The sequence below is a fragment of the Stegodyphus dumicola genome, chromosome 4, assembly GCF_044657685.1.
Source record: "Stegodyphus dumicola isolate Sdum_Otavi_A_Nest chromosome 4, ASM4465768v1".
Classification (NCBI taxonomy): domain Eukaryota; kingdom Metazoa; phylum Arthropoda; class Arachnida; order Araneae; family Eresidae; genus Stegodyphus; species Stegodyphus dumicola.
This window is the reverse complement of record NC_140771.1, coordinates 65,270,546-65,297,219: the sequence shown is the minus strand read 5'-3', so window position 1 is coordinate 65,297,219 and position 26,674 is coordinate 65,270,546. Positions and strand designations below refer to the sequence as shown.

General features: G+C 32.4%; 1 protein-coding gene across 1 annotated transcript in view; it reads left to right on the top strand.

Moving 5' to 3' along the window:
• Positions 1-318: 318 nt before the first annotated feature.
• Positions 319-26,674, top strand: part of LOC118192483 (adhesion molecule nephrin-like) — a 908,686-nt gene continuing 882,330 nt past the window's right edge. Inside the window, exon 1 of the mRNA XM_085815030.1 lies at positions 319-781. The gene's annotated coding sequence lies outside the window, so the exon portion shown is untranslated. The remainder of the gene's footprint in view (positions 782-26,674) is intronic.

Below are 26,674 nucleotides of genomic sequence, written 5' to 3'. Positions count from 1 at the left end.
TACTCTAAAAGCTAAATTGGCTCCAGAAACCCTTCTCACTTTGCCATGCCTCACTGGGTATCTTTCGCATACATACCTCCCAAAGAAAACAAATCGCAAACCCGTAAAACGAACAAGAACGGAGCGAAATCGATGATGACATGCAATATCCAATTTGCCGCTAGTTTACCTCTCAGCCAACCGCCGTCGTCCACTAGACCGCGCCCCGCTCGGTGTGTCTCGCCCAATCACGATGGGGAAGCAAGCTCTCTGCACACACATGGAAGCTAGAGCAAAGGTTTTCACGCTGACTTCGTTTCATATCTCGGATGGCATCTCGAAGTGGAAGTTCTACCGTTGGAATGTCTGTGCACATGTGATAACTTCGGTTTCGCCAGTTTCGTTTCTGCGCGTCTTGGATGTTTGGTTGCAGGCGGTTTTTTCGAGACCGCAACCACTATACAATTGTCGAATGACTGAGGTATATCATACTGCTTCATGCTCTTTTAAAGAACGTGCTTAGGAAGTGAGAAAAATTTTTAAATAAGTTCCGTTTTCCCCCTAAAGAGTACTAATATTTTATTTATACTTATAAAATTATAAATAAAGTTCTCCAGAGCATTTTCACAGAAAGCATTGGGGATAATATAATTCAGATCAAGACTTAATTCAGTTTGGATGAAATAAAACAGTCTGATGCATGTTGTATGGATGAAAACTAAACACTTCCTTACATAGACAATACTGAAGTGACAATTATGGTAACATCTTTTACATCGAATGGATTCACTCACATCAAAAAGTATGTACTTACTTTTTTTGTCAAATTATTTGTGAATTTAAATCGAAGCCAGTAAAAAAAAAAAAAAAAAAAAAAAAAAAAAAAAGCATGGAAGTTTGCATGAAATAGTTTTAGAAATTATAAGCGTTACTGAAGTACCCCGACTTCCGCGAACTCGAAATTACGCCTTTCATATTTTATGTTTCGCATTTATGCTTGTAATTATTGACATTTGAAACTGTCAGCAACTCAAAAACTGTTGAGGAACAAGACAGTATTCGGATTATATATTAAAAGTAGTTTAAAGAAATAATATGCACCGAAGCTTAATAAATTGTATAATCTTACACATCTCTTCAAAAGCTGCAATCAAGTTGTAATTTTTGGGCTTACAAACATTGCAGTTATTCTATGTTTATACCGATAGTGTTTATTCACTGTTTTATTTATTTATTGGTACAGGAAAATCAAAGAACGGAGACTGATACTCTTTTCTTCCCTTTTTCCATGCCTTCTATTATGAATTAAATGCCAAAAAAGTTTATATTAAATTTTATGAAGCCACTGCCATCGAAATTACTCCATTTTATGTAGCATCAATATATATTTTATTTATTTTTTTTTTTTTTTTTGCATTGAACGTAGGTAAACTACAAATTTTACTACGTATTTTCTTTTAAGCAATTATTTTCTAGGCCTTATCTTGACTTAATTAAAATATTTAAAGGGCAAAGTTAGATTTTCGACCTAAGCGGATTTTTATCGATCCTACCTGTCGCGTATGGTCGGGGTTTTATAACATATTACAGTTATTAATGCTGTATTTACTCGCATGTTTTTTTGTTGTAATCCTGCCTCCTCTCAAGCTTTTTTAGTATATAATTTTTTGATTTATGGTAGCAAGGCAAGTTTATGGATTTCTAGCGAAGTAGATTGTATAAATAAATGTTACACGTCGCACAGTTATCGCCTCTTGATTTTTAGGGCATAACGTCAGTAAAAGTGAAGCAGTTGGCGATGCTATGCGAGTAAATAAGATATGTATTAATTTTTTTATTAATATAAATTAACTTTTTACTTTTAGAATGAGATTATTTTCTATTTCAACATTAAAATAACTCACAATCTAATGAAACATGTTTTTTAGTATTTAAACTTCGTTGTTAGCACCTAATCTGAAAGATACGTGATTGAAATATTACTTTCCCCCTTCCGGTTTTCTAAGTTCCGGCAAGATCTGAAAGTTCATAGAAATCAGAAGAGTGTTGTTAATTCATCTTTTCAAAGTACAATATATGCAGCGATTTTAATATTATTCATGCTCATTGAAATGTTATTTCTCAGAAATTTTTAGAGCATTTTTATTTGAAAAGAACGCTAATGGATACAAATGTTATGAAATAGACTACATAAATCTCAGTTAAAAACTTGAAAATAAAAATAAAAATTGGTGTAAATAGGCGAGTAAGAGAGAGAGAGAAAACATGCATTTAAGAAATAATTAGTATCCAGCATGTATGGGAAACGCACAAAATGGCTAACTTTCCCCAAATCTTAAAAAAAAAAAAAATAAATAAATAAATAAAAAATAAATAAATAAATAAATAAAAATAAATAAATAAATAAAATAAATTTTAAATTACATTTATTACTAAAACGAACCTCTTAAAATGTACACAAAATCTATTTCTCTTTTATAGTATTATAGAATTGTAAATTTTATTGCTTATATTAACACTTAATTTTTTTTTTTTTTTTTTTTAATGTATCATTAATTCTAAATAGCTGAAACGTGATATACAGGCGGAAAGGTTTGTTTGAAAATTGTATCCATTTCCAATGTTAAAATTTTCGTAATAATCGCGCTTGGCATTTGCTTCGGTTCGGAGGCAGTTTTAGATGCATATTTCTTATGCGGTTGAAAATGGAATCTAAACAAACTATTTATCAGAAGTTTGAGAACTGACTAAAATTTTAATGGATTAGATTTCTCGGAGTAAGACTGTTTAAGCAAAGAAAAGCTAAGGAATTTTATCATTAATATTATTAGTTAAATAAGATTTTTAAATTTCTCTCAAGTCATTTAATTCTTCTTTGCGAATAAAAACAAACCCAAAAGACAGATTAAATTAAATATACTTATTAAATAAATTAAATATACTTTAAAATTACATTAAATATACTGATGGTTAAAATATTTCTTTGAGTATTAAAAGAATTAGTAAATACTAAATTGTTTATATTTCTTGCTCCATGTTATGAGCTCCTTCTATAAAAATCGCATCCTGGAATCGTTGCATTGGTTAGAGTAGACTCAAGAATACCCCTTGTATTATCGCGAAGCTGTTGTTTCGTTTATCGCCAAGTTGTTATTTTATTTATGGTAACCTGAGTAGTTGAATGTTATAGAAACACTATTATAAGGTAATCGGCTGCATGATTGCGGTAAATTTTGAATTATGAGATGTTTTGTAAGGGCTTGCGGTGTGTGTTGGTTAGGAAGTACATATCCTGTTTTGTTGTTTAGACAGTGGAATGGCTAAATGCAGTAAGATTAATTTGAAGTTTCTGTACGATTTGGAACAAAAGGGAAAAAATCATTAATTGACCGGTGTGTAAATGAAAATTTACTTAGCAGCCATTTTCCGGACAGTCTGGAACTATGGAAGATATTTTTTACTCTTATTTTTGTGAATTTATGTGGCGAAGCCGATATACGGATTCGAGTTCAGATAATTTTAGGAAGTTTTTGGGTGCTATTAAGGACTTTTGTGTGCCACAGACTGAAGACGAAGGAATTTCTAAATAAGATAAGTAGATATTTGCTTTGTGTAGTATTTAGATAAGAGGTTTTTCCATTTTATGTTATTTTATTGTGTGGTTTAAAATGTAGTTTATTGAGATTATGTATTTTTTGTGTGCCTCTACTGTAGAAATGAAGGCTGCTTTGACTTTTTAAGTGAAAATATATCGATGTGTACGTGGACAAAGGAGTGGGCAGTGCCAAGTTTTATCAATTATTTGATGTTTTTTTAAGTGAAAATAGGTCGACGTGTACATGGATAAAGTCAAGAAAGTGCGAAATGTCTAGTTTGTGCAATTCTGTGATGTTTTTGTAAGTGAAAATAGGTAAGTGTGTACATGGATACCGAGTTTGTGCAAATCTTTGACTTGCCATTTCGTCTTTAAGTAGCGGCGATTTTTGGTGCTAAAATCGCCGCTACTTAAAGACAAAGCCAAAATAATAAATCAAAGATTTGCACAAACTCGGTATCCATGTACCGCCAAATATAATCAATTTTCGCCTAGGGGTACCCGTAAATATACTTTTAACCGTTGTATTTATTACATACAGTACCCTTCAAAATACCTTACGTGAATTATTTTTCACTGATTCTTCTGCCATTTTTCTTTTACAAAGTAATATTAATAATGATTTAGATAACAATAGTGGTAAAAGGGGAAGCATATGATGCTAAATATTATTTATAGAAAGTTTGCAAGTGTAAAGATATATACTTAAGATTCTATAGTGTGATAAAAAATTTTAAGTCCAACTAAAGTCGAATGGGGCGAGTTTGTAATATATTTTTGTAATATATATTCATTCATCATTTTTACTGCAGCTTTGAGATCCAACATAATACAATAGGTTTTTAAAATGAAGCGTAGAAGCAAACTCAATTCTTTCAGATATTGAACTAAAATTTTTATATTAGAATAATTTGTTTAAATGGAATTCAATAATTAGTCTTATGAACCTTGTATTCTTATGCAGAAATGTGAAAGAAATCTGCTGCGGTACTGTGACACATACTGTTAATATTACAGGAATATGCGTTGCATTTGTGCTAATCAGGGGTTGTTAGTACTTACAAATGCTTCTATATTAATTAACAATCATCAACTAAAAGAAATATGCTTACTACTCGTTAGGGTTTAATTAGTTCCAAATTATGCAATATCTGTGCCTGTAAATTTCAGAATGATTGTTTGCTATACAAAAGCGATTTTTAATTAGATGTAAAATAAACAGTGGATCCATTTAAGGACTGTAAATAAAATAAGAAATAATGATTAAAATGGAATTATGTTTTACTTTCCGGCAAGAAGCTGAAATAATGCAAACCATTTCTTCTAAATTCAGATAGATTCACAAGACACCGAATAATTTAAAAAATAAAAATAATTAAACTTCTAATCACCTTCTCGTTTAATGCTTCCAAATAACCAAATTCCATGTGAAAAGTTTTGAATTATAATTGAGTATTTGCAAGATTACAGATTATAAAAATGCATTGAATTCATACATTACTATTTATAATATAGTTTCGAAATGATAAGAACATGATAATAGAAGTTAGGCTAGCTCAGGTCAATGGACACATGAAACACATGAAAGCCACCTGCCAAAGGTAAACGATGCATTCGTGCAGAATTTTCCGAGGGAAATTGGTTCATATTTGCGTTACACAGAATCATTCTTGAGGGGTAGCTACGAAAGGCAACTATTCAGACAGCTCGTTTGCTTACGTTTAAACTCAGGCCGAACTTCCAATGTTTAGCAGTCTTAACCATTCAACCGCTGAGGGGCAAATGATAATAAAATTTGGCAATTTCAACCGCGGGTACCAAACTCATATCAGCTTAACTAAAAATTAATTTCTTTCTTTCCTGAGAAACTGATTGCAGTTGAAATTTCAATTTCTGCTCACACAATAAGAACATTCCTCACGCGTATTCTGAATAAAAGGTCCACGCATTATTCGTACATCCCGTTTGGGAGAACTGAAAATTATTATAAGTGTGTGCCATTATTTATAACATTTTATTTTGCGGATGCCAACTTAAAAAAAGAGGGGACAAAATTAAATTGAAAAACATATGAAAGGGCATTATAACAATTTAAAAAAAATGAACGCGTCAGCTGTTACATTAAATTTTAAATTAAAACCAGTGTAAATTTAAGAAATTTTCGTAAGAGTGGGGATTGATGTATACGGGGATCTACAAAAGTATACAGGAAAGTGGCGTACATCGAACTTTCGAAAACTGCGCATTCCAAAGTGAATTAACGGCAAATTGTTTCAACGGCTGTGACACCATTATTGAAATAATATAGTTCTTGAAATTTCAATTGCAATTTATAATGATAGCTTTAGTAAAGTCTTTGGTACAAACTAGAGTTGAGCTTTTCTTGAAGCAGAACGGATTTTATCATTCAACATGTCTTCGAAAAAGCATTATATTTGTTAGAGGCAAGGCATTAAGGTCGACCATGGATCATCCCGTCGACCATAAACGTTGGCTACCATCGAACTGGTGGAGATTCTGACAAAGTCACGCGAATTGCTTCTGCAACATTCTGAAAGAATTGACAGATATTTATTTAATAAATAATCAGTATTAGATCTAATTCGTTTCTGAGTTTTGTAAAAATTAATTATTATAAGTTAAATATTCCAATCTATGATTGTTTTGTCGGTCATATTCAGCTGACCATTAACCCATTAACACGAACGTTTTTTAATGGTAGGACCCCAATATTTTGAAAATAATCTAGTCCTGATTCTTCTGTAACAAGGCCCCAAATTTTAACGGATTTTTTTTTTCAAAATGGAAGAAAAAAACACAGCAGTAACAGTTAATTTATATAGTTGTTCACAAAAACTGAAATGGCTTATTGGTAATCAATCGGGATTATATGAAACGAAAGTGCAAATGTTACGAATGTTATGTATTGTTTTGTCACGCTTATCCACAAATGGTACAAAATCGTGCTGATTGGCTACAATTTCACGCTCGACGGGGTAATATGTAAGTACCGACAAATTTCCATGATTTTTAAATGTTAGATGTGTGTCACTTTGGGATTACTCTGTATAAAGCATTATTTACAAGTAATTCACAAGCTCAGCTTTCTGATAGATACACTAGTACAAAGACAGGTGAAGGAAAATGAAATAAACATGTTGCTGAAGGGAAATCCAAACAACCTAGATGATAGGGACTATCCACGGGGACACTAGACATTTCGGCTATCAGCCTTCAAATTACAAGAATTTTCAAAATATGGGTTATCCGAATGTTTGGGTATACAATTCAATAAATCTGATCAGAAACTAGAGAAGTTTCTAAAAAAAGTCTAGAAATACGATGAAATAGTGGGAGAAAACTCTTTTGAAATCTCTCGATCGCTCTTCTTTGATACTCGACAATTTGTTCCTTAGATACTTAAGATATCTCGTAAGCACTATTCTCGTATTCACCGTATCTCCATTCTTCTTCCGCCTCTGTTATTCCAGACGTGTGATTCTTTTATTCAGTCTCCTTCCGCTGCTGGACTTGAAAGACAGCATCCGGTTTTGTGAATGCATATTATGGCACCTAAATACGGAAAAATTTTAACACGAATTAAATAAGCAAAATGTGAAATAGCAAACACTTAAGACGGGAGAAAATTTTCAGTGGTTTTAATTCCTTATGATTTTGTTCACTTGTCAGAAAAATGTAATATAGAGCCCGCATGGAATGCCTGGTACTTGAAAATAAACCTTTAATTAATTTTTAATTACATAACATACTGCTTCAAAATGAATAGTTTACTCGGGGAGTTAAATTTATAAATGAAATTATAATATTATTTGAAACTCTGTTATTCTACTGTCAGCTAGGAACAGATTAACTCCATTATGGGAAATTTCACTTAGGCTACCTGTTTAAAAAGAGAGATGTCTTTGTGGAGGATTTTCTGAGGGAAACAGGCACGAATTCTAGTTATGCATCGGGATACCTAAGCCGCCAGTCAGTCTGCCGTTTGTGCCCACCAGCGGCAGAGCGGTAACGTCGCTGAACAGTGGTAGTTCGGTCTGAGGTTCGAATCCCGCGAACGTGCTGGCTGCATGGACGTTTTCGTGGTTTTCCCCATGTTTAACATGTGTACGAGCCAGTATCCCTTAGAAATTCCTCCACGAAGGCATCCATCCCCTTAGGCAGATAGTCCTAGTGTGCTTTGCCATAATGAAATAAATAAACTAGTTCGCCGTTTGTTGAACCTGGGTCGAACTACCCATGTTGAAGAGCTTTAGTCACTGAGCCGCTTCGTCAATGATTGGCCTAGTTAGGATAACCTACTAGCATGTGCAAAAATGGTGACCTTGCTTATACAAATGTACAGTTATCCATATGGTTATCTGAAGTACTGTTATGTGCATGCTTGCCACAGTTTGACGACTTCTACCAAGGTGGTTGCGATTATACTATAGTACCCTTATGAATTGAATCTTGTTGAATTTTATTAAGTTAGATTTCTGATATAAAATTTGTCAAGAGAGTACGAGCTTTAAACCAAAATTTTATTCACTCTACATTTAACTTTCATAGGTCAAAAGATGAGGCAGTATCATTTTAATTTTAAATATATTTTGATGATAGGAAAAGAAGTGTAAGAGATTCTGGGATCCTTCACCTCCCCGGGGTATTCCCCCATCAAAATTAAGGCGGAGCTATACAGTTAAGAGTGTAGAACTCTACCTGTATAACTTAGAAGTGAAGTTCTCGTGTCTTGCGAATTTCTTCATTTTCAACTCTTCGGTTTTTATTTAAATGCAGGAAAACAGTTTTAATATTAAAATAATGATCCATAACATATGACAGCCAAGAATTTCATTCCTTTTATTTCAGCTATTATAAAACATAATTTATAAAATTTTCAGTTTTGTTGAAATGTTCAATATTTATGACATATTCAGTATTGATATTTGAACGTGTTAGTTCAGTTTTAAACATTTGATAGAAAGTAAAATAACATTTAAAAATACGTTAACATCAGATGGGGATCAGAAATGTAAATTCCTTCATAATGGTACTCTCTTTTTCGAATAAACATGAAGTAGCTCTGTGTAATAAAATCTGGAAACGGTTAGTTCTTGCAGAATGTATTTCTTAAATCAGCTAGGAGAAAATTATAATTATCTACCTCTTCCAGAGTTAATCGCATTCTTGAACTTCACGCAGTTATTCCTGTTGGGAGTTCTCCTGAAATCACGTTATTACTTCTGAGTAACTTATCTTGTATCTCCAGTCATCCCAGTTAATGCGAACTTTCCTGGACTCCTTACAACTACTGCTAATTCTTATTTCAGTCACATTTGCGTAACAAATCCATTTTCATTTCGTTTCAAATCCATTTTCAATAATTAATTGTAACTGAACTGTGTTTTAAAGAGCGGGATTCACTTTTAATGCTAAATGCATGAGAATAAATACTAAGCTATATACATTTTTACAGCTAATTACCTGAAAAGACTATGCTAAAGCTGAAGAAAATTTAATTTATGGAATAATATAAATTCTGTGTTTAAAATAATAGTCTGATTATTTTTACATTTAGAATTAATATATTTGAAATGATTTACATTTAATTTGATTGAGATATTTGAAAATACGGTTTCCAAGAAAGTTTACTTTTTATGAAAGATTTTCTAGCGTAGCGGTTCAAAATTGTATGTATTAACATATACCAACATATGTACGAAACGGGGTGCCATTTTTTATTAATTTTGGATATTCTCTTAAACCTTTTGCTCAAATCTCGTACTATCATAATTAATGTAGTGCACCATTAGTAGTACACGTACTGTAGTTTGAATAACTCTGTTCTTGGGAAAACATTTTAATACGTCCTGATAAACCATCAGTTCAGTATGTCAGTTTACCAGTTCAGTATGTCAGAAACCATTGCCTTGTTTTTAGATGTTAATTTTAAGCTTAGTAACTGTATTATTTAGAGGAAAATAGTTTTAATTTTTATAAAAGATGTATAGATCTGCAGCATTTTATATTTCTTTTATGTTGAAAGTAAGATCATTCTTTTAATGGGTGGCAAATGTATGCTAAGGAAAAATAATTATAAGAAACAGCTGACAATGCTTTGAAATATCATGCTGATCAGACATATCTTTAATGAATTGATATGAAGATATCATTTTAAAAATTTATCCTAACAAAGTGAAGCAGCAGTACTTTGCCTATAAACATTGGAGATGTCTTTTATACCACAAATAGCTCATTTCAACTTAGTCCCCAATTGTCCAAAAACCAAGCTCATGAAACTTTCAAAAATTGTTAAAAACTGCCCGAGAGAGAGAGAATTCTATAACGTTTGACTTGAAATTTCAGTTGTCGTGCAATACTGCTAGTAAAAAAAAATGGTTGGGAAGAGAGATAAAGGAGATTTTCCCAAGCATAATGAATTTTTATGATTGAGCAATGATTCACAACACACATTCTTGAGGAAAAGTTGCCGAAACGTTTAAAGAGATATTTTTGAAATGTTCGTGAACTAATAAGACAAAAAATTTCCGCTTGGTAAACTGATTTTGAGAAAATGGTAGCATTCACCATAAGAAACGAAGTGGCTGCCCATCTCTTCCGAGTTTGGAGAAAATGGACGAAATCGGTCATACAGTGTTACAATTACGAACAATGAGATTGCGAAAGATGATATTTCGATGACATTTACGCATTGTGAAGTAATGCTCCATCATCAAAATTCGTTTCCCTTGGTAAAATCTTATCTCCGTCATACACCAAGCAGGCGGTTATCAATAGGGTAACACACACTGACAATTTGCCATAAATATCTAATCTGAAATTTCTATAGTTTTCGAAAATTTGATGCGTGCTATTTTTGGAACTTTTGTATCATAGTCAAAGCTTATGGGAACTAAACCTGCATAACAGAGAGATTTATGCGCATCATAATTATGTATGAATGTCAAAATACTGAGAAAAACATGAGCATCTAAGGGTAGCTCTATGTTTTACAATATGCAAATTTCCTCCGGGAATATATGCTGAAAGTTTCATTATTATTTCTGAAAAGTTAACACTAGGTTGTTTTAATTTATTTCTTCATTATTCTGCCGCCAGAATATGGTATTACTGATGCATGTTTTAATTGAAAGGGATTTTATCGCATTCAACATATATCGGATGGCCTAAGATAAGCCAAACGTTTCAATTTATCTTGGATCATGCGATATAATATCGCTTTACATATGATGTGTTTTCCACTTGCTTTGGGTTCGGTATTTCTTGGACCACCCTGTAATTTCCCAATTACACTAGATCTAAATTTGCAGTTTTATCTTCATTGTATTTTAACACGATGTTTATATCTGAGACAAACGAGAATTTGTGGATAGACTGCTGCAAAATAAAATTTAGTGACAATATGGGAAATTTGTGATAAAATATTACCATTAGTTCTTAAAATGTTAATAAATGACAGAAGAGTGTATTAAAATCAAATTTTAGTCTTTTTATAATCCTATAAGTGATTATACACAAAATAATTGTAATGATTACACTATTTTTCTTAAGAAGAAACAATATAGACTTTACTTTCTTTATGAAATGGATAGTGAAGTGCGCTGGTATTAGCAAACTAGCACGTAATTTTGTTTTTCTGTGCTTTAAATCGGCTACAAAAGAAAAAATATATCTACACAGCCATTCAGTTTCAGAATAATAGTATTTACACTAATTAATCAAAATCAAGTTGCTACTGATCCGAAATTGTGTTAATATTGCAGATAAAAAAGAACAGAACAAGGATTAACAAGGAAAAATTATATAATTTAATAATAAAACATGAAAACAAGAAATTCTTTATTGTATTCATTAGCATGTAAAACGTGAACTGAGTAAATTAAGAATGCTACGGCAAAAACGCTTAAATTTGTGATTGTAAAGAGGTAACGAAATATTATGAACTATAAGAGAAAGCTAATTAATTAAAATTATTTCAGAGGATTATTTGGCTAAATTGAAGTAAAATAAGCCATTATTTTTTTACTGTATAACTTTGTTCAGTTTTAGGAAATTCGCTAGCAATATGTATATGTAACTAAATCAAAATCATTTCACTATAGTAATACAGTAAATAAATTTAGAAAATTCAAATTCAGTATATTCAAATGCATTTTAGTATAAAGTAAGTATATGTTTAAAACTTCAGTACTAGAAACTTCAGACACTTCTTATTTTTCTAGAATATACTTCATAATACATTCCAAAAGTATTCTGTAATTAATTTTAAGATTTCTAATGCCTCACATTGGCTGCAGTTATTTGATATCCAGACTGACATTATATAAGGCATTTTTTCCCTTCTTCTAGCATCCCTTTATCGTGTAACAGTATCGCGGTGGGCGCGTATTCGAGAGGAACAGGGGTCAAGTCCTGACCAGCGCGCGACGTAAGGAGCGGGACCTGTGCAGTGCTCTGGTCGGCGACTAGAACACTGCACATTTTTTACGTTCTCCTGTTTGAAAATAACATAATGAACCTACAAGTGGCGCTGGAACTAAAAGCTGGTGGACAATAATTCCTCACCACCAGGATTTAGCGACTGGGCCCGCTAATTCCCAGTCGCCCTTTAAAAGGGGAAGTGTATAAGGTATTTCCTGCCTCCTTCTAGCATGCCTTCGTGGTGTAATGGTAACGCACTCGCTGCGTATTCAAGAGGTACAGTACTGGCGAGGGCATTGCACATTTTTCTCTCCTTCTGCTTGAAAATAACCGAATGACTCTATAATGCAAACTATATATTCAAAGCTATAACTGCGTAAAATATGTAAATTGATTTCAATAAATCTTTTCAAAGCTTTTTTATCTCTGTCTACTACTTCGTACAAAAAATAGAGTCTAATATCATGTAAAACTGCTTTTCCTTAAGAATATTTTCCCTCTATTTGTTTCAGCCAGCGAAGCTTGACTGAATATCTAGAGAAATCATCAAATAGCTTATTATTTTTGTGAATATCTGGATGTTTATAATCTGAGAAAATTAACTACCTATAAACGTTACATATGTCCAACTGTATGCCTGTTCGCGTATATTGTATGATCTGAATGAAAAGAAAACAAAAACTAGTGAAATTCTGTACCTTTCAGCATCTAGATTGGAAGGCAGTAGATGCGATTTAGGTTGGACAGGAATGTGAATTTTTTCTATAAATCAGAATATGCATCATAGATTAATATAAAACTTTGGTATCGCATGAAAATATTTATGTTCCTGAAGTTCTGTAATACACTCACTTATAATTAACACGAACACAAATGCAGAATACCGAATTTAGTCAGATTTGAAACCTGCTCTTTTCATACCCAAAAATGGACAAAAAATGAATGAAGAATTTCATACCCAAAAAATGAACTTTAAATCATAATGAAATCGAAGTTGTCAGTTAGAAAAAATTTATTCTTAAATTAAATCATAGTTGTGATTTAGTTTATTCAGTTATGGCAAAGCGGGAGAGAGCTATTTTCCTAAGAAGAAGAATAGAGAACCGTTTGAAGGAAACTGGTTCAAATTCATTTTATAGAAAACTGTTTGAAGGAAAACAAATCGTTGTACATCGGGAAAAGACCAAGCAGCCATTCATTCGACGGAATACAAACGAGGACCGAACTCCCAATATTCAACGATCTTTATCCACTTGACCAGTGCTTGAACTCTTGACAGAAATGAATAAAGAGATACCTTTAACTAATAAACTCAAATGATAAAAAATAATTTTATATCTCATAGTAGTTAAATTCAACTACAATTTTACGCTAATTTTAAAGAGGGAAACCCAGTAAATTTCGAAAGACAATCTACATATCTTCCTTGAAACAAAATGGTTGTATTTTACAAACAAAAACAGCGCCAAAATTTTCAGATCTGAATTTATTGCGTTTAAATGAAATACTATGATGTTTTTAAAAATCAGCTAAAATGAATAAATCAGTCGAATATAAATGCATTCTCTGAAAGATTATAGTTTACCGGAAAGAATTTCGAAATGCGACTAGATACGTTGAAGTAGTAGCAGTTCCGTCTCTTTTTGAAAGAAAATGACACTACAACTACACGCAAGCAGTCTGAAGAATGCAGCCCAAGCAGGTCTGTTCACATCCGCAACTTCATTCATTAGACATTTAGATTCCATCGGAGAACTACAAAGCTTGATTCGCTATCGCATTGAATGATCCGGTTTTGGTCTTTTCAGATTCTAATGCCAAGAAAGAAATTCTAGGGGCTTCTTCGAGCTCGCTTGTTCAAAAATATTTTTTCTTTGTGCCCGAAGCTTTTATTTCCTTCTGCAAGAGAGTTTTAAGGTATTTAAAGGTATCCACTTTTTTTTTTTTTTTTTTTTTTTTTTTTTTTGCAATCAAATGTTTTGTAATGAAAAGTTGTGCTATCTCATGGATATTGTGTACAAAATGTTAAAAATGCTATTACATACATCATTCAATATAAAATGGTTAATGGTTTTATCTTCTTAGATATTGACCCGAGACTTATATATCCAGTTGGCATATTTCTAAAATGAGATGAAGAATTATCTGAATCTAATCTCAACTCTGTTGTTTGGAATTTATTAAACAATAAAAAAAGGAATATTTAACATGGTTTTCGTAAATTAAATAATCTAATGAGACACGATGTTTTGCGTCTACATACCACACAGTGAAGCCTTTTAATGCCCACGAAGGCCTTACTCCCGGCGTTGATTAGGTTAATTGAAAGGGTTGACAGAAAGTGGCAAGAAAATGCAAGGTTACCAGATTTGACGCGAAAGTGCCTATTTGGCGAAAAAGTGGCGATATGCCACAGACGGAGCGAGAAATTTATAGAACGAGATTTTTCCGGTTTTCCCCAGAATGTTCTCGAAGGCAGGTCAGAAGCTATAAATACTGTGCCTGTACGCGGAGTAGGAGTGTACAGAGAGATTATCTTGATATCAGTAGCAATGTGTCAGTCTCTTGACCTCCAAGAGCGACTGACCGAAAAAATAAAAGCTGGACAAGAAAAGCTGCAAGCGTAACAAAAGAATGGATGTGAAACAAAAGAAGATTAGAATCGACATCGTGGAGTTCAGAGGAAAAATTGAAGCCAAAATACAAGATGTGAAAATGACAGTAGTGGCATTTGAAGAATTAAAGGATGAAAAAATGAAGCAAGTAGCTAATGGATTTCTGAGAAAGATCAAGAAATGAAGGATTAAACAACTAATGAGATTGAAGACAGAGAACAAAAAGATGAAGGAATGAAAGACTGGAAAGAGACTTTTGATTCTCAAGAGCCTGAAGTTGAAATGGAAGAAATTTGTAATACTCTTTGTAAAGATGAAGAAATAAAAGAATTGGCTAGTAAAGCATCTGAAAAAGGTGAAGAAATAATTAATGGAAATAAAGTTTCTGTTTCTCAAGTACCTGAAGTATAGATGGAAGGAAGTGAAAATGCGACTGTTAAGTTGATAGAAAAGTTACGAATCGCAGTCAGCTAGTATCGAACCATCTGGAAATTCATGTGATGCAGAGATGGGAGAAGCTGATGTACAGCTTAAGCAGAGTGTCCCAGTATTACAAGAAAATACAACCACATCACAAACTAAGTATCTATCTCATAATACAAGTTTTACAAGCACAAACTTGATTCTAAACCAGGATGCTTTCTGTTTGTAAAGAAAAGAATTCTATTCATAACTCTAATGCAAAATTCGGAAATAGTTGTCAGGAAATACAGGAAAATCAGCATGTACCAACTGCGAAAAATACTGTTGTGAACTGTACGCATGAGGCGAATAAACTAGAGAGTGGTGAGCAAACTTTTTCAGAGCTTCCTGTGGATGAAAACTCCAAAAGGATTGAATCTTCAGACTACGATATGCGAAACAGAAATACATCTGCGAATAGCAGTGAAAAAGTAGTTAAGCGGGGAATAACTTCATGAAAAGAATGAGACTGAAATTCATTCTGAAATTTAATTTATAATATTTAAAATTGTTATGTGGTTAATTTGTGCATGTAACTTGTAAATAGTGTAACTATTTGTTTCTTTATTTATCTTATATATTTATTGTACTAATATTTTTTATCTAAATTGGCTTCTGACCAAGGCCTGTACTTCCCGCGACGTGCAGTCTTTGGAAGGGGGCAGTGCTACGAAATGTCCAGCTGTGTAAGATAACTTCCCCGAAAAGCGGGTTTAGATTTGCCAGAAAGTGATCTGGAAAGGCAGGGTTGCCAAATTTGGCCCGAAGTCGCCCATTTAACTACGAAATTGGCGATATGCAGTAGAGCGAGAACATTCTAGAACGAATTTTTACCGGTTTTCCCCAGAATGTTCTCGAAGGCAGGTCAAAAACTATAATAACCTTGCCTGTAGTAGGAGTGTATCGAGAGAGTATCTTGAAGTCAGTAGCAGAGAACACTGTTTTGAGCTCAGAAAGCGAACAACCGAGTCGGGAGCTGTAATTTTAGTGCTATGCTGTGAAGCTGTCTTCACGGTTATAGCCTGATAGACTGAAGGCTGTGTTGCTGATTGTTTCAGCGTGTCTATCGTTTTTCGACGATTGTGTGTGTGTGTGTGATTATGGCAAAGCCTCGAGGGCTATCTGCCTAAGGGGAGGGATGCCTTCGTGGAGGACTTTCTAAGGGAAACTGACTCGTATACACGTTACACATGGGGAAAACCACGAAAACGCCCATGCAGCCAGCCCGTTCGCGGGATTCGAACCTCGGACCGAACTACCAGTGTTCAGCGACTTTACCGCTCGGCCGCTGGTGGGCTTTTTCGACGATTGTAAACGTGTCTTTGGAACTCTCCTGTGAAATACTGGCGAATAAATTGTGCTTTGATTATATATATATACATGTATATATTACTGCGTCGTTTTTCAAAAATATTGCGGAGTATGTTACATAGTTGTTTTCTGCTGTAATTCTAGCCAAATCTACTTGACTTTTTATTTAATAGAGAAATTTTATCTTACATTTTCCTCTTTTAAAGATTTTTAATGTGATTAAAAATTGTTCTTTAATGTGATTAAAAAATTCTTCTAGGGTTTTATGAATAAAATTATAGATTGGTTTTAGATCGAAATATGTTAAGTAAAGAATATTAGTAAGGTTACAAATTTATTTACGGCTAATTTTGGCCTTTGTACTATTATTATTCATATCGACAGGATTTTTCTGGAGGTTTTACCTATGTTTTTAGTTGAATTCTTCGTATTTAAAACATATTTCCAATTTTTAAAAATTTTAGTTTTGCAATTGATTTTTGGCAATTTATTTATGTTTTGCCGGGTGCTGAACTTGTTTCGGGGTAATCACTTGTCTCTCTGAGTATGGATACAATTACTATAGTACAGAAATTTATATTGCGGTTATTTATTTTTCAATTTTTGCTCAAATAACCAAGTAGAACAAAATGTAAGTTCAGAACTCCTTCATTGTTCGGATTTTAATGTTTCAAATTATTATCCTTTTCATTAAAAATTTCTTAATTTTTCTTAATAATATTTAGTTTGAATACTTAAATATTTTTTATATTTCTTTTTTAAAAATCTTTTCTCGGATTGTATAATTTTTTACTTCCAGTCTTCAAGATTTATTATATATATTATTGTATAATATATATGTAACAGAGGAAAAAATAAATTAGCAATGGCATCTCACACTTAATCTTAATTTGTTTATTTTCCCTCTCTATTACAAAAATAGTAATGCCTTTTTCTGCGATTCATCATTTTGAGACTAATCCATGTCATATGACACTTGCATATGGCTGAAAATGTAAGTGGAACTAAAAGTAAAACAGCCGATAATAATTTTACAGCATTATTAATTATCTAATCAAAAGCACTGAAAACCGAAACCGTCTCATTCTGAATTAAGATAACTTGCTTTCTGCAGTTCGGCCTGGATAAACTACTGCTTGCTACTTCTCTTTTTTTAAGCTATCCAAAATGTAAACGTTTTGAAATAGGCGCGAGTTAGAGTGGCAAGTTGTTTATGGCTGCAACTTATTTGCTAAAATATAGATGGATATTTAATTTGCCTCAGCTATCCAGTGTGCTCTTTATTATAGATCAATTTTACTACATCGAAGATTTTGCATGGGTGCAATCGATATACCTACAATATCATTACTTCTAAATTTGCTTCATTACACACACACCAATGGCGAAACGAGCATAACCGGCGCTCGGAGCACGATATCCTTTGGCGCCAATTCCGAAATCATAGAGTTATATACTATAAAGAATATACTGGTTTGGGGACCATTTGGCGTCCCTCTGATAGCGGCGTCCGGGGCTAGATAGACCCTCTTGCCCGCTCCTCGCTATGCCACTGCCCCCCGCATACATATATATATATATATATGTGTGTGTGTGTGTGTGTGTACATATATATGGGGGAAATATCGTTGATAGCTCAGATTTTGAACAATATTACAGAAATGCTTGAAATCTGGGTGAAATTAATCAAAAGAAAATTTTAAATTAAAATAGAGAATCAAGGAGCTACTGTAAATTTAAGTGAGAATTTTCATTTACACATTTTTATCTATATCAGCATATTAAAAAAAAAATCAGTGATTGGCCTCACGCCAGATAGCAATGCACAAAATATGTTCTGCAATTTATTTTTGCTAAGGTCCCTCTAAAGCAAAATGACTAAAAAATAAAATAAAATAGAATAGAATGAGTTAAAGTGTATATGATGTGGGGGAAATGTGTTTAAGAATGAAAACAGCTCTTGAAAAGAATAAAAACGTGTTCGAAATTAAATCCATAATGCGCTTGATTTTACAGTAGTCTAACTCTTTGTGCGGGGATTTGGAAAGTTGATTTCGGGAACAAATAAGAATAAACACAATCAGATTGGGGAAGAAAGAATTCTTTGGGGATCTGATTCTCAAAATACTTTTGATGTTCGCACAGAGGAATTCATTTATGAAAGTATTGCGATTTAGAATCTGATGGTGAGCACAGTAATTAATCTTGCTGAAGACCATGTATTAATTCTTAAAATAAAATATTTATATTCTTGTAAACATCGTGTTCAACACACGCATAAATTAATAAGATTAGATTAATAATAAAAGGATTAGAAAGGATTTGATCAACATTGGGCTTATATTATTAAAATCATCATTAAGCGATCAATCATTTCGAAAATAAATTAAGTGACGTTGGAACCATAAAGCAATCACACCGAATAAATCCTTACTGAGAGAACAGTGGTGGTTGAATTATTTTTCCTAAAATATATCTCGATGGCGCATACATTACTGCTGTTCACTGATGCATCATTACCTGCAGGTGTAGTTCATTTTCTAAAGTAAACTTACCATACAAGATTTCTTGGAATTGTTTAGCTTTTTGCAAAGAACCCTAGAATTCAATATGTATCACGAATTTAGTATATTTGAAAATGGGTTACAACTCATTATCTGTTAAAACACATTACCAAGAGAATATAATGGTAATAATGATAATCGTATGGTAAGTTATAACTATTATTCTCATTTCTATAGGTGCAAAGAAAATTATTATGCTTTAAAAATTTATGACCTCATTTGAAACTTCATTTTTGAAGGAAAACTTTCATTGCTGTTACGATTTTAAATAATAAGATTATTTGTCTGCATCCATGGAATGAAAGCAAAATATATTTTCTATGTATGGTTTTCAAAGTTGGAAAATATTCAAACAGAAAACTACAAAAAAATCATCCCCTGACTGAAGCTACTATTACTTTCAGCGTATGCAGCCAATTCGATTATCATAAGATAAGTACAGTGTTAGCTCAACCGAAAGATGGGAAAACAAATTACTGTTTAGACATTTACGACCTCATTCCAACTCGTTTCCATAAAATGCCTTCAACCATCTCACTTTTTTTTAGGTTATAATATCGTTTCCTCTCTTTGGGTATGTATACGTTTCCCCGAAAAAAACAAAATACTCAAAACTTGATATCACGCACCCAAAGGAATTGGTCACTCGAGAAAAATATATTCAAGGAATTGGAGGAAAAGGGAAATGTTATTGGATAGGGCTAGGGACACTTTGAAAGTTTATGATATTTCGAGTCCGTGACAGCATTGGAATAAGTTCTAAGTTTTCAGCGAGTTGCGAATGATGCAGTGATCTTTTGACAGCCACAGCGATATGTAGTCTCGGATGATTGATGTTATTTCACTAACATTCAATAACTTTTGTTGATTTTTTTTCCTTATTCTGCGCTTCAAACTTGTGGCCGAACGTCACTAGAGTAAGACGGGTCTTTCGGAAGATTCTGTTGCGAAAAATGTGTGTAAAATTCACAAAGTTTAACTCACATTTTTTAGGATAGCCAATAGTTATCTAAACTACATTTAGCAGTTGGTAAGTTTATAGATAAAAATCTGAGCAAAATGAAAAAAAAACATTTTCCACAGAACATTCAATAAGCCAGCAATTACAAATGAAGGGGAGAATAGACCAGACAGTAATTTGAAGCCCCTGCTAAGAAAGGCGCAAATTAAAAGTATCAGAACTAATAAATAAATGATATAGTACTTCAGGAGGAAATGAAAGAGAATTTATGAAATCGAAAATAGTAGCTGAATAAAAAATAAACATACGAGGAGGAATATTTTATGAATTATAATTAGGGAACAGCCTCTAATTAAGTAAGGCATAGCAAAAATGTTAATTACTCTCCTTTATGTTTCCTTTACTAAATTAATGTAAATAAATACTGAAATTTAACTTTACTTAATTTATTTCATTAGTAGTTGCATTAACCAGATCGTATTGCCGATGAATGTAAAGCTTATAATCTAATTATTCTTAGATTAAGTATGCTTACTTTGTGGGATGTTCTCCAGTTCGTACTGATCGAAGTGTCCAAGAGCCAAGAACAAGATTATATTACCATAAAATTGACTTCAGCTCTATGTAAGATTTTTCAACTAGTGCGCAATCTACAAGGTCAAATCTGCGGGCATTCTCAGAGCTTAAAATGCGCTGGAGCTCATTGGAACCTGGTTTCACTACTTCTCACTACTTCAAAAAAAATACTCCACCTAGAGATCAAAACCTTGACTTCCAAGAGCTGCAACATATTTATGAAAGCTTGCTTGTAAACGCATAAATTTCTCCTTCCTGAAAATACCAGTAGTCGTACTAACGTATCTGCTAAATCAGTATGGGCTGTTAACCGCGATTTAGAACAAGACTGAAAAGAAACTTCTTATTGTCAATACCCTTCAAGTTACAACGTGCCAGACGTATTGAAATATTAAGATAAACTTCTCAAACACATCAACACTAGTGACTTCCAGTAGAAAGTAACACCTGCAGTCCTTTCGGAATGAGGTAACCAAAATTAATGAATGTAAATGCAATACATAATCTTCCATTTGGAATTATGACTAAAGACTGTTCGACTCTTTTAATTTGATACATACACTTGTACACCCTCGCACCGTTTCTAGCAATATTTCACTTCTCATTGGTGATGCATTAATTATTTTACAATTTTTCATTGGTGTGTTGGAAAAAGCATGCTTTTTGTAAACAAACATTTGAAATAGTACATTACACTATATATGTTATGAAATGATAACTGCAGCCGATTGAGAATTCTTTGGGGATCTGATTCTCAAAATACTTTTGATGTTCGCACAGAGGAATTCATTTATGAAAGTATTGCGATTTAGAATCTGATGGTGAGCACAGTAATTAATCTTGCTGAAGACCATGTATTAATTCTTAAAATAAAATATTTATATTCTTGTAAACATCGTGTTCAACACACGCATAAATATTTTAAATACAGTTATAAATTCAGCCAAAATCCGACTTCGTTATTTCTTTATTTGATTGGAACTGTAATTCCGGTCGAAGCACAAAGAAGGGGAGATCTGGCATATTATTTTATTATTTAACTATTCGGCATTAATTTAAATTTTTCATTTGAAATTTCTCTCTACATTTTATTAAAATTTAATTATTAATTAATTGTCCAAAATGGCTATTATTCTTGAAACAGGATTTTGCGTTGTTTTATTAATTTTTTTCATCTTTTCTCAAGGTTTCCACGGGATTCCGACACTTCTAATTTTAGAAATTAAGCCCTAAATATAAGAACAATAACTGAAATAATCTAAAATAGTCTAAGAATTATCATATTTGTACGAACATCTTAAAAACCAAATCAAAGAAGCTTTATAAGTGTTTTCCATATTCTGGAAACAGTTAAACGAATAATTCAGCAACTTTTGTCTGTTTTCTATTGTTGTTAGATTTCTTTCAACTTCTCTGTATACCACAGATTGCTATAACTTTCATTCTGTCTATCAGAATATGGTATTTAGCGGTTTTTGCTTGCTGTTTGTGTTCTTGTATGCTTGCCATACAATAAATGGGAAATGCCAGTAGCATTTCATTATTTTTTTAATTATTGAAAATTCACTCATGTTTTTACGCAGCTTTGTCTAGTATTTTTAAACGTTTTTCGATAATACGTGAGAAATTCGTAATACGTGACAGCCTGTATCTTTACTGAACCATTGCTTTATATACTTTGAAAGTTTGAGACTATATGTCGAAAAACTAGCAAGGCACCGAGCAGTTAAATCTACAGTTAAAGCCTAGTTAAATGGTAATTCGAGTAGTTAAAGAGTATTAATTTATCATGTTTTCTATTCTTCGTGACTGAATGAACGATTTGCGTGAAATGTTACATGCATGCAATAAAAATTCTCGTCAGTTTCCTCTAAATTTCTCACGAAGGCGTTTCTCCGCATTGGTAGATAGATATTGTATGCGTTGACATCATTCATAAATTCAGTTCAATATAATAGTTCTTTAATGATGATAGTAAAAGTGCAGATATTCATTCACTTGTATGCCATTTGAAATTAATTAAATTACCTGTCCTATGCGTGCCCGCCCCAGTGTCAATTCATGAACTGACTGAAATTATGAATTAATACTCAGCTTTCCACTCAAAAAGTTTCAACGCTTAGCCCACCAATTACAGAGCGGTAAAATCACAGAACAGGGGTAGTTCTGACCTGGATTTGTTTCTAGACGAATAGACTGGCTGCATGGATGTTGTCATGATTTTCCTCATGTGTAATGTGTACACGAGCCCTTGGAAAGTCCTCCATCAAGACATCTCTTTCTTTAGGCAGATAGTGAACTTTGTCATAATCTACCAAACCAAAACAAAACGAAACCATTTTCATAACTTTTGTGTTATGAAATTTGACTCATTAATTCACGATGCTTATGTTATGTAATTATTTATAATGATCCAAAATGTTCTAATGACCAATATTCAGCTAATGAATTAAACTTACTATAATCTCGCAGCTACGTTTAGCTACGCAGTTATGTTTCCTTTGTTTTTACCAAGCGTAGTGCAATTCGATTAGTAATCTGGATATAATACTGAAATATGTTGTGGTTTTACGTTTCTTGACGTATGCACTTCTAAAACAAGTATCAGACTATTTTTAGTTTCTTCCTAATGTCCGCACGTCTTGAATGAAACTTCACATCACGATGAATGGGAAGAGGTTTAATTTTCAGTGCATGTTCCCAGACATAATTCCACTTGACATTTTCCCTGGAGAATTTGTTAAAGAAGGTAAACCGATGCATAGTCCGGAAAATTTAAGCGACAGAATTTGTGTTGCAATTTATAACGTGACATTCTAAAAGTTTCTCAATAACTGGGTTGATATAAACATTTGGGCATTTGCTATACCATAATAAAACTCATGTTAAAGACAGGTTAGAAAGCGAATAGAAAAGTTTAGAATGCACATTATCAATACATTTTGATAATTTGTTTTATTAAATGCCTAAGCTAAACATTATATGTATCTAGTTTAAAACTGCATGTTTTTCATCAAAATAATCAAAATCTCCCAGAAACGAATAGTGGGAAAATCAAAGACACAGGTATGATCATAAGTTATTTTTCTTAATTTATTTTATTTAATCAACCTCCCAGACGATATAGTGGTTAGGGAAGCCGACTGCGATACCAAAGGATCCGGATTCGAATCCCGGAGAAGGCCTGGTTGTAACTGACCGTCAATAGGTGCCTCCATAATAAAGTAACTATCACTTTTGGGCTTTAGCTGTGACCAAGCCCAAGTAAGCTAAGGACCCGCCATTGGGAAAATATATTTTTTCGAAATAAAACAATTTCTGTTTGATTACTCAGTTGTCCTAGATTAAATTGTGACGGTATGTGTTAAAATTACTGTACAATAAAATTTCCTGTTGTATAATGTCACTGACTCCTAGTATGTTTAAAAGTAATTTCTGCCCTACTCATTTGAATTCTTCATTTATACCCCATCCGTAAAAGTAAGTGACGTCAGCATTTGGAAAAAAAAAAAAAAAAAAAAAAAAAAAAAACTAACATTATTTGTATAAGGATATTGGCACGTGACTTAATCTTGCTCTTCTGATGAAACACGTTCACTTAAAAATTTATATTGTTAAGGTGCTGTAGCATTGGGTTTTGAAGAAATGGCTTTTTTAAAAATTAATTTGAATTTTAATTGTTTTTAACTTATCACGCTATATTGCTTGTGGTTAAAATTCGTTTTCCGTTTCACGCTTTATATTTTCATGCGTTCATTCTCCATTTTGCAAATATTTTTAGTTTACACTTAAAATATTTGCAAAGCAATTTAAATAAAGTGCAAAACATTAGATTATAATTAATTTCAAGAAAAAGACTATAGTATTTTAGAAGTATTTTCTTGATTCAATGTCATCGAAAAATATTTTCAAAATGCGAGGAATGCTGAAAAAAAGTTTTCCTTTCGTAACATACAATTTTATTTTACTTTTGATTTATTCATATTTATTTTTTCATTATATTATTGCAGTCATTTATATGAATGGGTAAAATAAGTTACATGTTTCTTTTCCGTGCTGAACCAGTTTAAAATAGGATAAGTGAAGATTGCAGTTGTGTAAATTCAGCCAAAAGCTGAGAAATGCTGAGAATTTGTTTTACCAGTACTGTTTCCTTTCCCATGGCCAGTAGCTTAAAAATGCTACACAGTACTACTAGAAATACCATTTTATCTCATTTGCAGAGTGCAGTTCTTAATAAGTGAATTTTTCTTCAAAATAAAATAATTGAGCGACCACAAGGAAGGGCTATTTTGTTGTACAGTACAGACATTAGGATTTTTGTGAAGCAAAAGACGTGAAAAATGAGCAATGCCCTCTCCGGGACTCGAACCTCAGACCTCTCGAATACGCGCTTTGTGTGCTGACCACTACACCACGAAGGTATTCTATGAAGGCGGGAGAAATACCTTGCACAATGGAACGAGGCCTGAGGACTAAGAGGATTTCTTTATTTTAGACAACAAATGTTTCTTTCTGCGATATAAATAACTAACTAAATTTCAGCCACGTTGCTTCTTATATGCGATTTCATTCGTCAAGTGTTAAAATAATAACTATTAAGAGATGATGAATGTGGATGGCCGAATTCCTTGATACATTTATACGATTCTGCAAAGATTTTAGAACTATCTCAATGTTTGTAATAAAATTGTGTTTGGTTGGCAGCTTTAATCTTTGAAAGATACACCCATATTTAGTAACTACTGGATAGTTTAAAATAAGTAATTTTTCGGTACTATGCAGTATAATGGATAAATAATTTATTTATCATTAATTTATTTGCGTTACTGCATTTTTGTAACGCTATAATTCTTCATCATAAATTCCAAAAAAGTATATTTATTTATGCAGGAACCAGTTTACAAAGTAAAACCTAAATATATTTTATCACAGCCACCAAACAAAATAAAATTAATTTAGAAATAAAATTCTGACCCAATAACTCCCTATTTTTTAGACTTTGGTAATCAACTAGATTGCAAGAGATATTTGCAGCTTGCAAAAAACAAAACATTTACTCTATAATGACATTAGTTTACACTTAAAATATTTGCAAAGCAATTTAAATAAAGTGCAAAACATTAGATTATAATTAATTTCAAGAAAAAGACTATAGTATTTTAGAAGTATTTTCTTGATTCAATGTCATCGAAAAATATTTTCAAAATGCGAGGAATGCTGAAAAAAAGTTTTCCTTTCGTAACATACAATTTTATTTTACTTTTGATTTATTCATATTTATTTTTTCATTATATTATTGCAGTCATTTATATGGATGGGTAAAATAAGTTACATGTTTCTTTTCCGTGCTGAACCAGTTTAAAATAGGATAAGTGAAGATTGCAGTTGTGTTGAAGAAGTTTTCAAGAAAAACATTAAAATTACTGGGAATAAAAGCAATAAACAGAAAATTGCGAATGTATTTACTTATTTAGAGGTACATAATGGTGAAGGAAATTAACTCCTAAATTCCATATAAATAGAAGGTTAAAGCATAAAATTCGAATTATGTTTGACGATGCTCGGCTATTTTGGAGATTTCATGAAACTTTAAATTTTTGCCAAATTCTTTCCCCTGATCAAAAACTCAATAATTAATACTTTTATAGGGAGGGGTCTATACAATATAGAAGTTAAGTTTTTGTGTACTGTTATGTATTTCAGTTGCAGTTAGCACGGAGTCTCTGTACGATGCTCCACTGGATCAGTAGCATCACGGTACAGTACTTGTATCACCATATGGTAAAGCTCTGGTGTTTTATATGTTTATTTTTGTTCTAATCTTTACTTCAGCTGTATATTAATTACATTCATATACATTGCAAAAAACTGAATGTCCGAAGCTTTTTCTTGTATGAGATAAGTTACCCAAGTCTACCCTCAAAGACGCACTAAAAAACCTAAAAAATCTAAAAGATCTAACCAATGCATCATCAGCATTAAAAAAAAATGTGTTTATCTCAGGTAGTGATATTTATTGTTTGAATCTTTCAAGCATATTTTTTTTTTGAGGTAGCTCTCAAAATCTTATTTTTTTTTTGTTTTATGCAACTATGAAACCTTTTTTAAATTTAATATTTATAATGAATATATTAAAATCTTTTAAGAAACGTTTTTGATAGTTTGC